Source organism: Molothrus ater, chromosome 3 (genome assembly GCF_012460135.2).
Source record: "Molothrus ater isolate BHLD 08-10-18 breed brown headed cowbird chromosome 3, BPBGC_Mater_1.1, whole genome shotgun sequence".
Classification (NCBI taxonomy): domain Eukaryota; kingdom Metazoa; phylum Chordata; class Aves; order Passeriformes; family Icteridae; genus Molothrus; species Molothrus ater.
This window is the reverse complement of record NC_050480.2, coordinates 99,344,894-99,357,817: the sequence shown is the minus strand read 5'-3', so window position 1 is coordinate 99,357,817 and position 12,924 is coordinate 99,344,894.

Sequence of the window (12,924 nt, the reverse complement as noted above, 5' to 3'; positions counted from 1 at the left end):
AGAAAGCAGTCTCCAGTGTTAAATGGCAAAGAAGAGCTGACTGACAGACTTTGGGAGGGGCCAGGGCTGGCTGATGCAATCCCCAGGGGTATAAAAGACTGAGCACCCATCTTGAAGATGAACTGGCGATGTGGTATACATGCGGGCAGTTCCCAGCGCTGCAACTTTTTCCTTATGTAGTCCTTTAGTTGTATTTTTGTTAAGGTTTAATAAACCTTTTTAAATTTTCAAAGTGAGCAGTTATTTCTCACAGTGTCCTTGGAATCCCTTCTGCTGAATCTCTTTCACTGTTTGCAGCTGTTACATGTCTACCAGACAAAAGACCAGGCATGTAACTTGTAGCCTCAAGATTAGGACATCATGATTTGGGCACTTTCTAGAGAAGACAATGCACTTCCACCTCTCACAAGAACACCTGCTTAACCCCTGATGCAGAGACTGTTCTTAAAGGAGGGATTTCAACTCAGATCTCTTCTTTCAAGTGAATGTCCTAAACTTCCTGAGTAGAGCCTAATTTTCCTGTGGCCCAGGAAATGCTGATGATACTGGATTCTTTAATTTTTAACAAAGCTTTTCTTTATAAGAGTTTACAGTCCAATGACTATGTATCAAGATGTATCTTCTTCAAATAAAAATGGACTGGTTTAATGTGTTAGCCACTCCACTACTGACAAAGAAGGGGACAAGATTATAACCTGCAGATGTTAATATTGTTTAGCTTTCCAATCATCATATTAGATTACTTGGTTCCACTAGTGAAGCCTTACTCATGGATTGCACAAAGAAATCTAGATATACTGATGAGACCTAAGGACTCTGCTGTCAAAATACAAATTACATAATACAGAAAATAGCTTTTGTAAAAGTAGATTCTGTTCTAACATTTTGGTATTCATAAACTATATCTCTCAAAGCCAGCAACCTGACTTAAAGCTATTAAATGCTACATTCTTTAGTGGAGAATTTAGCACCTCTAGAAGAAGCTTCATCTCATTTATCTATTTATCTGCATTGACTGCAAATTGAGCTTCAGTTTATTGTAACAGTTTCAGGCAACAAATTTTCATATAATACCATAAGCTAGATGGATTCCAGCCTCCCTGTCTAACCTCAGTAAAACTGTGTCAGATCATCTGTGATTCATATTCACAGGAAAAACTTTTCAGGCCACTGTAAGTTACAATTCAGGTAACTTTAGAAAGAACTGTGTTTGACCATTGGTGGATCAACGTAAAACCATTTAAAAAATTTATCTGTCCTGAATATATCTTAACCTGGAAACTTTGCACACCTTCCCCCACAAATCTCAAAACCAGAGGATTCAACCTACGAAACTAAAAAAACCCTGAATGCTAATAGATCTAGTAGCTCAGTGAGGATTATTCTGTGGTTTTACTCTTTAAATGCACAGCTCTTTTATCATTCTTTTGCTATTCCTTTAGAGTTTGAGAGAAAGATCTCTTAAGACATTCCAGTGATATTGATCCTATATCCACTTTAAGTCTTTTATACTTGGAATTTTGCCAAGCAAAATAGTGTGCTTCAGTAATCTCAAAGCCCATATGAAACCTTTTATTGTAAAAGTAGGCACTTTAAAAAATCTTTAGTTTTCTTTGTTTCTTGGCCTTTCATAATATTGTTCTAAAGTTATATTCTGAAGCTGGACTAATCCTTAAAAATATTGTTACACAAGTAGAGTAAACAAGAGTTTAGATTTGTTCTATAGTTCACTTGAGAAGAAAAAAAAATAGAGTTTTTACCCTACTTGGCTATCTCAAGTATCTACTCATTAATTTGCTTTGCTCACTGGGTGTCCACTTTCCATCCCATCCAGCAGATGGATGCCTAACCATTCAGCAGGTCTGGGATGGTTAGGCAGAAACTTTTGCCAATTTGTGTTGGGCTGCTACTTGCACTTGCTCGCTTTCTTTTTTTTTTTCATTGGACCCCTTCTTTTTGGGAATCCTTAGTTTTCAACAACAGCTTTTCTTTCTGAAAAAAAGTGCCCAGTTTTTCCAGTCTGAACAATCTATGTGCAGAAGAAAAATGCATGGTCAGACTCCTGACTGGTGGTTCTGTGCCATGTCTCTTTATTAACTGGGGGATCTATGATGTGCAACTTTTGTCTTGTCCAGATATAAAAATTTAGAGATAGCATGTACCATTTGCAGCTACCAGGTAGTGGGCTTCTAACAGGTAAAACAAATAACAAAATAAAATGTATAGAACTTTTTAAAATATCTATTAGACATAGTAGATAATGCACCCAAAAGTTCTTCATAAAATGTTAGTGCATTTGTGCATATTTAAGGTAATTTATTTTGAAATGTTTTGAGAAATAACAGAAAGATTTCTCATTGTTCTTACATGTGAGTTTACGATACCTTGCATATATAATATCACAGAATCTTGGTGATAATAGGGATATCCTAAAGGGAATAGAAAGAAATTAAAATTGTTTAGTCTTCCATTTCCAAGACAGCCTACTATTACAGAATGAATACTTAGATCTCATTTTAGCATAGGTGTAGTGATCTTCTGTTTTGGATAACTTAGAAATACTTTCTATTATGAAATAGCATTGGACCTTTTTGGGGGGCAGGTTGTTTATCTACATTATTTGTAGAAAATCTGACAGGGAAAAAGTTCTGGTGCCAGGAAAACACCAATGGTTGATGCCAGGAAATTTTCTTCAGATTTGACTGGGCAATAAACTATGGAGAATTACTGTTTTCCTGTCGAGGCTTCCATTATTGCTTTTTGACTGGCAGCACACCAAAGCCACAGACAATCTAAGCATTGAACCCTGCTCCTCCTGCAGCCACAATATCATCCACTACAGTAAGAAGTAATGGGGGTATAACCTCAATCCTTTGCTTTCCAGGGCAAAGATAGTTTGGTGGTTTAATACCATCCAGAAATTAAACTCCAAATAAGTCACTCCCTTTCTCCAGGCCCCTTCCAGCAAGAGAGGGACAAAGGCAGAGTATATGAGCTAAGAATTTACTGAAAGCAAACAGCAGTGGAATAAGAAATACACAGTAGCAGCATCAGTACTAATAACAAAATATATAAAAAAGAGAAGTTGCTTTACACACAAGGTAAGGTGTTCACCACCTCAGCTTAGTTCACTGTGGCCCCTGGGCCAAAGACAAGATGGCAGCCTTTCCCACATGGTTCCACATGTTCTCCACTGGTTTCTCCAGACAAAGACAAAACTGCAGGCGTTCCCCGCATCCAGTTCTCCTGTCCCTGAGCCTGAGACAACAAAAAACAATGACAGACAAATCCCCAAAAAGCCAGATCATCTGCACTTCACCCCATTTTTTTCCTGACCCCTACACACTGCTGGTTCAATTCCATGCTTCACTACTGCTTCTGACAGCTCTACCCCACTCCACCTCTCTGCTCAGCTCCTTTCAGCTCGGGTCAGACTTGGCTGGGCTCAGGTTTGCCTCTGCTGTTCTGTTCTCTGCAGCTGCTTCCCACACCAGCACCACCTCCCAACACCACGTCTTGGAGCCGTGTTCACCACTTTGCCAGAGCCACATCTCCAAGCCACATCTTGCAGGAGTGGGAAGGGGATAAGCAGCGACAGAGGATGGGGCCCCCAGGGCTGATCCCTGTATCCTCCCCGATGGAGAGACCGAGACAGAATGCTGTGCTTCTGGGGCACGTTCCTCTTCCTTGCCCCTGAAACCACACCCCCAGCAATCATGTCAGTAGTATGGAATAGAGACCTGGTCATGCCAAAACAGCACTAAGCTCTGCCCCCTCTCTGCAACCAGGACCGGTGGTTATCAGATGAAGAGACATGGAAGATTACAGATCTGGGAGGAATATCCAGAATGTCCTGCTTGAAGCCTCTTCAGTCCTGAAGATTAGTAGGGACACGAGGCAGACAAAAAAATGTAATTGGAAAGCATTACGGCTCACTCCATTGGACAACTGACATGAATGAACATGGATCTTTCATGGCATTTCATAAAGCATTTTGTATTCCACTAAATTTTCCAAACACAAAATTGAAATTGTACTTATGATTCTGCATTGTTTCTCAAGGAAAATACAGCATCTGTTGGTGCCATGATTTACAAAAGAGATACTTATTTTCCAAAAGCCTTTTCTAGTGGCTGACGTATCAGAGGTCAGTCTTTCCCCACTACCTGTTAGCACAACAGATCCTATACCTTCAGTCATAGTCAGCAAGGTCAGTGGCAAGTGTCAATCTGAACTGATGCTGCCTATGTAAGAGAGGGGGCTTAGTACAGTTGCACAAGATAAAATTTTTCATATTTACTCGTTCTCAATTATCTATATTAGCATGGGCTGCTGAGATTGAATAAGGCCATTTATTAATTCAAAAATTCGTAAATTATCTTTAGATAAAACACATTTGCTCCTGAAAGGACATAGGTATGTTTCTTAAATTTTTTTTGTAACATCATTAATTTTCTCTATACTGTTTCATTGAGGTAGCTACAATAAGGGCAAACACCGGAGAGTGATTAGCAGTAGCAGGCTTGGCAGGAAATGAAACATCTGCCTCAGTGGGGAATGGACAGCAGCCTCTGCTTTTCTACTGTTGATGCAGCCCCGTTGAGGTCAACATATGTGAGCTTTCAAATATTCAAACAGTTTACATTTATTACAGTTGTTACAAATATGTTGGGACACAAAGCAATTTCTGCATTTTATCTTGTCCCACTTATAATTTTTACTTGCAAGATACTAAGATCTACTTCATGCTGACCTTTTGTAAACTGAAGACTACCTATGGATCAACTGGTAAAACTAGTAAAATTAGTACTGTAGGATTTCACTGATTTGTATTTTGGAATGGATTCATTAGAGAGATCCAAATTATTTCCACTATTGACCTCCCCTTTTTTTTTATCAGAACCAACTATAGAAAATGGTTACTGCAAATATCAATAATTTCCTTTTAAAAAAAAGAGTTGCAAACATACGACAAGCAGTTTTTATGAACCAGTTTTCATAGATTGTTTTGAAGAACGGTTTGAACATTTAAAGAGATGGTATGATATTCTGGAAAATATTAATATTTATAGTCACCTTTCCTTTTACTGAGTCCAATAATTTAGGATGGCTACAGCATGCATTTCAGAAAATCAGATGATTTTGATTTAGGATATCCAATAACAGGGAATCCACCAATTATGTTAATAATGTGAATTACTAAATTTCACTTTACTTTTAGTGGGCTGGAATCAACATTATGCTTTCTATCTCTAAGTAATATTATTTATCCATGTAATGCATGCAAAAAAACAGAGGACAACAGCAGGTACAAATCCTCCTAACTCAAGCTGATCAGTTGAGACCAATTGATAGGCAACCTGAAACCTTAGAAAAAGGGTTCATCTAAAGCTGTGTTGAGAAGATGGTATTATGCTGAGCTGTAGTCTTTGATTAAAGCCACTTTTCAGGAAGAGATTTAAATTTAATTTTTAATTAAAAAATAGAAAAAATGTGGTATGATTGATTTAATTCGAAGACAAAAAAAGAGAAGGAATTTTCCATTTTGATTGGAATAACAAAAAGAGTGATGAAAACACATACTGTATGTGTTACAATTGCCTTCTATATTTAATATAACTTATGTGTCTTATCTCCGATTCTGAAATATTTGAATTGCAGAGTAATTTAATATTCTCCTACATGCAAATGAATGCACAGGGCTTTGTTAGAATGAAAGGGCTGACTAGGCTGTGGGTGTGACAGGAAGAACAGAGTGTCTAAAAATGATCATGTTAAAACTGCCCTAGGGGAAAGCAGCTTGAACTCATTTTAAGCACCAGGGAAGTCTGGGATGAAAAGACCAAATCCCCTTCAGTGTCAAGACAGTGCACGCTCTGTCAAATTGTAATTTCAAATGTGAATTTTGGAATGCCAAGTAGTTGGAGTAGTTTAGTTTCTTGTCTCAAGTATGTGTGTACTGAGACAGGAACAAATAAGGGGTATTAACTCTTAAACATTTAGGCTTATTACCATATCTTGGAAATAGTTCTGATATCATACAAAAGGTCCATATGGTGATGCTGAACCACTGAAAACTGTACTCAAGAAAGGGAAACCCATATCTAACTGCACTGCACCCTGTAAGTGTGAATATTTTTATTAATATTTAGTACAGGAAACACTAAGGTTTTCAAAGCATGTGCGCTATGTCAGAAAATGTATACTTGAGGACATAAAAAGACAGTTTTGATTTTGCTGATAACATGTGCAAAGATGTCTTTGCTGACATTTATATTTATTTGCCATGCAGAACTGCAACTGCACTTACACTTGGGTATACATAAAAGAAGCCTCATACTGGTCTGACTGCTATATATTGCCAGGCATTTGTAAAAATATATTTTGGCTTGACTTTCATTGTTAAGTGTGAAAACAGTACTGCAAAATGCTACCCATCAATGATTGATTCTATGTTTTTAGGAATGAACCTTTTGCTTCTTGGTTTTCTGTTATGATGAGTCACTGTTATGATGAAAACCTCAGCCAAAAATTCAAACACTTTAACCTAAAAGCCAAATAAGCTGAGAACTCCTTACAAAGCAGTAAACCAACAGAGCTTTACTGGTTGTAATGATCAATGCATGCTGAGGATACTGAAAATCTTGGAGAACTGTAAGCTGGGGAGAACAGACCAGACAGTTCTATGTAATATGAATTACACACTTTTACATTTAGAAACATCTCATTATAACCTCAGCTTGAAGCACAAGTTCTAACACAATACTATTCCTACTTGAAAAGTTGTGGCTTATATTGAGTGTAATGGATTCTTATTAGTCTTCACTCAGTTTTTGTTTAATAAAGATCTTTTTCTTTAAAAGTCCACTCTCGGGTTTTCTGTGGTTGAAATGGTTCTTGAGGTATTAAAGAGTCTTTTTTCCCAGCCCTGTGATAGAGGAAGAAGTCTAGATTCTTCGGCTCTGGTTTTCAAGGTTGTTTCTTTTCTCTTATCTATACATTCTTTTTCTGACTTGCTGAGATCTGTCTGGCAGGTCGGTTTGTGGCACACTGACTGCCCTTGGGGTGGTGTTAGCTTTTTATACTAAGAACTACATGTACTTTATTTACAATAATTTTCCAATACCTATCACTTATGTCAGACAGTCTGTCTCTAAACCAATCTAGAAGTGTCACCATCGCAGGCTTGTAAATCTTCACACAAAGTTGGCAATTTTCTCCATGGCCTAAAATCGAAGGCACGGGTGTTTTTGACTCCATGCCAAGGTCTCTGAGCCCCTTGCCAGGGTCTCGAGTCCACCAGGGCAGTCAGAGGAATGTCCTGGGTTCTGACAGTCCACCAGAATTCGAAGTCAATAATTATGCTGTAGGAGATGCACCGTTTACTGTGAACATCAATGCCGTACGTGTGCATATATATACAAATGTGTATATATGTATATGTACATGTATATAATGTACATATTCACCCTCAACATTTTTGCTGATGACAAGCTGTGTGGTGTTATCATAATGCTGGTCCTGCAAGTAGCTCAGGGCAATCCCAAGCACAAGTAGAGGCTGGAAGGAGAGTGGATTGAGGGCAGCCCTGCCGAGAAGGACTTGGCAGTGTTTGTGGAAAAAAAGCTCAATATGTCTTGGCAACGTGCTCTTGCACACTGGAAAGTCAGCTGTGTCCTGGACTGCATCACAAGAACTGTGACCAGCATGTTGAGGCAGGTGATTCTGTTCCTCTACTCTGCTCCTGTGAGACCCCACCTGGAGCTCTGCATCCAACTCTGGGGTCAAAGCACAAGACAGATGTGGACCTGTTGGACTGAGTCCAGAGAAGGCCACTAAGTTGATCGCAGGGCTGGAGCACATCTCCTACAAAGACAGTTTGAGACAGTAGGGCTATTTAGCCTGGAGAAAAGACTGGGGATATCTTACGGCAGATCCCTTGATGTTGGCAGGATGAGGGGAGATCTAGGGGCAGGGGTACTGTCCATGATGGTCAGGGCTTCCCAAGGAGAGTTGAAAAGGCAACAAAACCACATTTCTACCACCCCAGCCAGAAGCAGGGAAGCTGAGGGCACCTCCCTGGGGATGGACATAGGCAAGAACAGGGACAGGCCAGGAGATGCCCCCAAGGCTCTGCCTGGAGCAGCAGGACTCATGCCTGGCCTTGATCCAGCAGGACCCACGACCAGGCAGAGCCAGGCTGGGGGGAACTGGAGACTGGCTCTGTTGTGGCATCGCTGGGGCAGGGGCTGCTGGATCCGAGGGGCTGGTGTGGGAACCTTTGATGTGGGCAGGATGAGGTAAGGCCTACTGTCCATGATGGTCACAGCTGGTGGTGCTCTTGGGGATCCAAAGTATCGCTACAGAAACAGCAATTCACTTTAGGATTTATGCCTGAAAATTCTTATGTCTTCCTTTCTGGATTGCACATGCCTCACCAATAACTGCTGAGATGAAGGCCTGCAATTTCCAGAAATGAAATACATATTGATCTGAAAATGCAGTGAAAACACTCATTTGTTTGACTTGGCAGAGACTGATCAGCACAAATGTCCTGAGTCACTGCTTACCTATGCTGAATATCACCTCTGTCTGCTTAAAAAGCTTGCTAGCATCATAACTATTTTATGAAAAGTTGAACATTTCATTTGGAAATCTATAGGTTGCTAGCACCCTGTGCTGCCAGGGGACTGTGGGAAGGGTTTGGGGCAGAGCACCAGCATCTCACAGCAGGGCAAGGGTGCAGGGATTGGGGCCATCCTTGTTGCTAGTTAGCATGGGGTCAGTGTCCAAGTGCTCATGGTGATCACCAGCCAACTGCCCTCTGCTCCAAAGAATGGCCTTGGCTGCTTCAATTTACTAGAAGTGATGTAGTTTACTAGAAGTGATATAGCCTATTTATCTCCTTTACTCTAAATTATCATCTCTTATTCCCTTCATACAAATGCAAACCACCAGAAATTCACCATTTCCAAGTGTTAATGAAATTAAAGTTGAGCAAGTTTAAGAGTTTTTGTTATGGTCACATAGCATTGTGTGTGATGTTTTCTCTACCTATTTGAGGACAAGAGGTAGGCTCTGCCTTTGAAACTGCTGTGCTGTGTTATTAAAGTGCTCCTGAAGTCCAGGAACATGACTGTTCCTTGCTCTGTGACAAGAAGCGAAGGTTATTGTTAATCTGCATGAATTTCCGCTTTTCATTGGCAAAAATATGTACCTGCTTTACGTACCAGATCATTGACTCTGAACTTTAAAGACTTAATAGTGGCTCATCCTGTGAACTGTTTAGTATTAGAATTTTTAAATTGTCCATTTACTTTGGTTTGAATATGCACTTGCACTGGCCATGACAGAAAACAGAGTTTTTTAACTATTGAAAAAATGCTTTTTAATTTATGAAGTTAAAATAAATAGTTGTACATACAGCCAGATTCTTTTGTTTCCTAAGTTGCTTAAATCTGTGCTTTAGAGACAAATTGTTTTATTAGTTAAGCTATAGTGTAAAAAGTCTCAATTAATCAATTGAGCTAAATTAGGACAGACATGTAATAGTGTTTGAAGTTTCACTGTGCATGTTGCTTTCAAATGAGGTACTCTGAACACCAATCACAAATGTGTACAAAATGGAATAATCACATTAAGGAATCAGAATACCATAACTTGGTATTTTCTTATTTAAATGCATGGTGAATGTCAGACACAGTAAAATACATTGCAGCTTCTTGATAAATAATTTTACCTTCCTTAGCATTTATTATGCACAGGAATACAAGAATGAACACAAATCAATAGTTCTGTTGCATCCTTTGAATAACCAAGATGGATGAGAACGTGGTGACAGTCTGTCTAGGCAACAAAAGACATGTCTTCAGTGAGTCACAGGATACATATCACAATGTTTTCCTCTTTGGGTTTAATCAAGTATAGTTCTTTATTGAGTTTGGTAATGTTACACATATTTTTGACAATTTTTTTCAAGATGCTGTTAATTTTTCTATCACTATTATATAATTCAAAACATTGAAGGTATTTATTTTATTACTGTCCTTAATTGTTGACTCATTTTCTTCTAAATATGTCCTGTCTTCTGACAATCTTTCTTGAATATCCTGGTCCATGAATACCAGGATAGAATTGTCTCAAAGCACATACTCAAAATATTAAAATATAAATATCTCCAAGAGTTTTAGGTTTTAAACAGTGGAAATTTTTAGTTTTAAGCTTGTAATAATAAAATCAAGTAATATTCAGCTTCTTAATGTGCTGACCTGTGGTGGTAATTCTGAAGTCCTGAGAGTATAGTCACCTGTCAGTTCTGTCAGTTCAAATGCTTTCTGCCCTTTTTGGAGCCTCAAGTGAGAGTCAGCCAACCATCTTAACTATTTAGGAATAGTCAGTTGCACAGATAAAAGCTGAGGAAACAGTTTTCTTTTCTTCAGGGCAGTTTTAGGAGGTGTATCATACCCCAAGCTGAAGCTGATTTCTTGCTTTACCAGAAGGGGAATCAGGAGGTAAGTAGGAAGGTGGGAAGTGGGTTTGCTGCCAAAAATGCCTTTGCTGTAGTCCATAAAAGTTGTCTCGCTCATTTTAGGCCTTGCGTGGGCCATGGTGTGCTCCACTTTGAGAAAGATATAGTTTAATTGAAGAATCTAGAGGGTGCTGTGATTTATAAAACATGATTTCTGGGGAAAACAAAGGAAGTAGAAGTCTGAAGATCTAGGAAACAATGCTGGGGGAGAGAGTAACTTCCCAGCCTTGTTTATGGAGAGCAGTAATAGAACTAATGGCCTTAAAGTTTTCATTACAAAAATTTCAGTTTGAAATTAAGAAAATAAACTGAATTTGGGCTGCAGTGGGGCTCTGTGAGGAGAGGCCAGACCTGGGCAGGACATGGCTGGTTCCAGCTGCCATAGAGCAAGGCTGAGCCCATGGATGAGGTGATGGCATCTCGAGGAAATGTATTTAAGACATTAAAACAACTGAGAGGTGGGGGAATAATAAAGTCAGAGATGGTGTTCTAGGCACCATCCCCAGAGCACAGATTCCCCTGCATCCTGGGAAAGAGCTCTCACTGGAGCAGGTGGGTATCTCTGAAGGGGCTTGTGGAAATCCCACAGCTGAGCAGGGGTGAAGTGGAAGGAGGAAGTGGCAAGAGAGGAACCACAATGTACTGACCATAATGCCCATCCCCTGTGCTGCTTGATGGGCTGGGGTTTGTACAGGAATCTGTGATGAAGGACTGAAATAGAGCCTTGGAAAAAGGTGACAAAAGGTGTTGTTATAATTCTTTCTTCTTTCTTTTTTTCTTACTAGCTAAATCTATTTTAACTGGCAATAAAATGGATTGCTTTTCCTGAAGTCAAGTATGTGTTGCCCCCAAGAGTTATTGGTAAGTGATTTCCCTGTCTTACCTCAACCCATGACCTTTCTCATCCAATTTCCCCCTTCCCCCTGCTGAGCCAGTGAGCAAGTAGGTAGGCATTTTACTGTTATGCAAGGCTAGCCCACCACAAGAACAAGGTAAACAAACTTTCTATAATGCAGGAGTGAAAATGGAAAAAGGGAATGTCCAAGGAGGCTTCAGCAAGGGCTCATCTAAGATCTTTAAAAGAAGGTTAAGCCAACATCTACCAAAATATGCTAGGTAGTATTAATCCTCTCTCCTACTGAGCAAAACAATGACTCAAAATTCTGTATGTTGCTTTGCTGTGATCTGGTAGTGAAATATTCAGACTATATATATAAATTTAATTTTTTTTTTTGAGCAAGGAAAAGATCTTATTTTCTTATGGCGCATACTGAAGATCACTTTAGAAAAGACAGCTAATCTAAAAAGCAGCAGTTCCATAAAACATGGTGAAGGTTCAATTGAAATCAGTCACATAGAACTACAGTGTAGAAGTGTATAGAAACACTATTCTTTTACATTCATAATCTGATTTTTTTAAATACCAAGAGGCTGCACACCAAATAAACAAAAACCTTAAATCTGTTTTCAGCAGATGTCCTGCTACCTTGTTATTTGATTCTTCCTACATACTTTAGGAAAGTTAAGCTGAAAAATGGAAGGATACTGGAATAGTGATAGGAATATAAAATCCAAGTAGAGAAAAATTACCAAAAAAAAAAGAATTGTTCAATTTGACATGACAGCTGAAAGAGCTTGCTGAGCTGATCACTCTTAATAAATAACATATGTGGTTAAACGTAAGAGCAAAAAATGAGTCATTAAAAGTAAAATATAGCTTTAGCCTAGGAAATAGACAACAGTAAGTCACGAATATTAATGATACATCCATTTGTGCTGAAGATAAGAAAAGTTTTAACTGTTATAAGAGTGACAATGTCCAAATACTTCATTGTAGCTTGCAACAGATCATGTGGCCTGTGCCCATAAGATTTAAATTCATTTACTTTGCTTAGATATTTAGAATAATTTGCAGTCAAAACATATACTGCAATACCAATCAGAGATTGTATTGAAAGTCATAATTTTTTTTAAAAAATATCAAAATTCAAAGTCTGATAAATTGCATAGAAGCAAAGAAAGTTACATTTCATAGATTCTGAAGAAAGACACTGTGTCCACTGTGTCTGTTTTGCTGTCTACTGAGATGTTGTGATCTATTACAAAAGAGAAACTTTGCCCATTAAGAAGATGAAATATACCTGCTGCATTTCTTCCAATGATTACTTTGATATAAATATTTATAAAGCTGGACATTTTCCTGCATGAATTAGATGCAAATCATCAGATCATAACTTAGCTGGATAACAGATATTTAGATAAGGGTTTTTTTTATAAAGCAAGCAGATTTTTAAGCAAAATTTTTAATAATCATTCTTTATTTTGTGTTTTGTTAGCTGTTTGTGATTGAATAGCAAATATGTAAAGTACAGCAGTAGAAAAAAATAATGTACTAG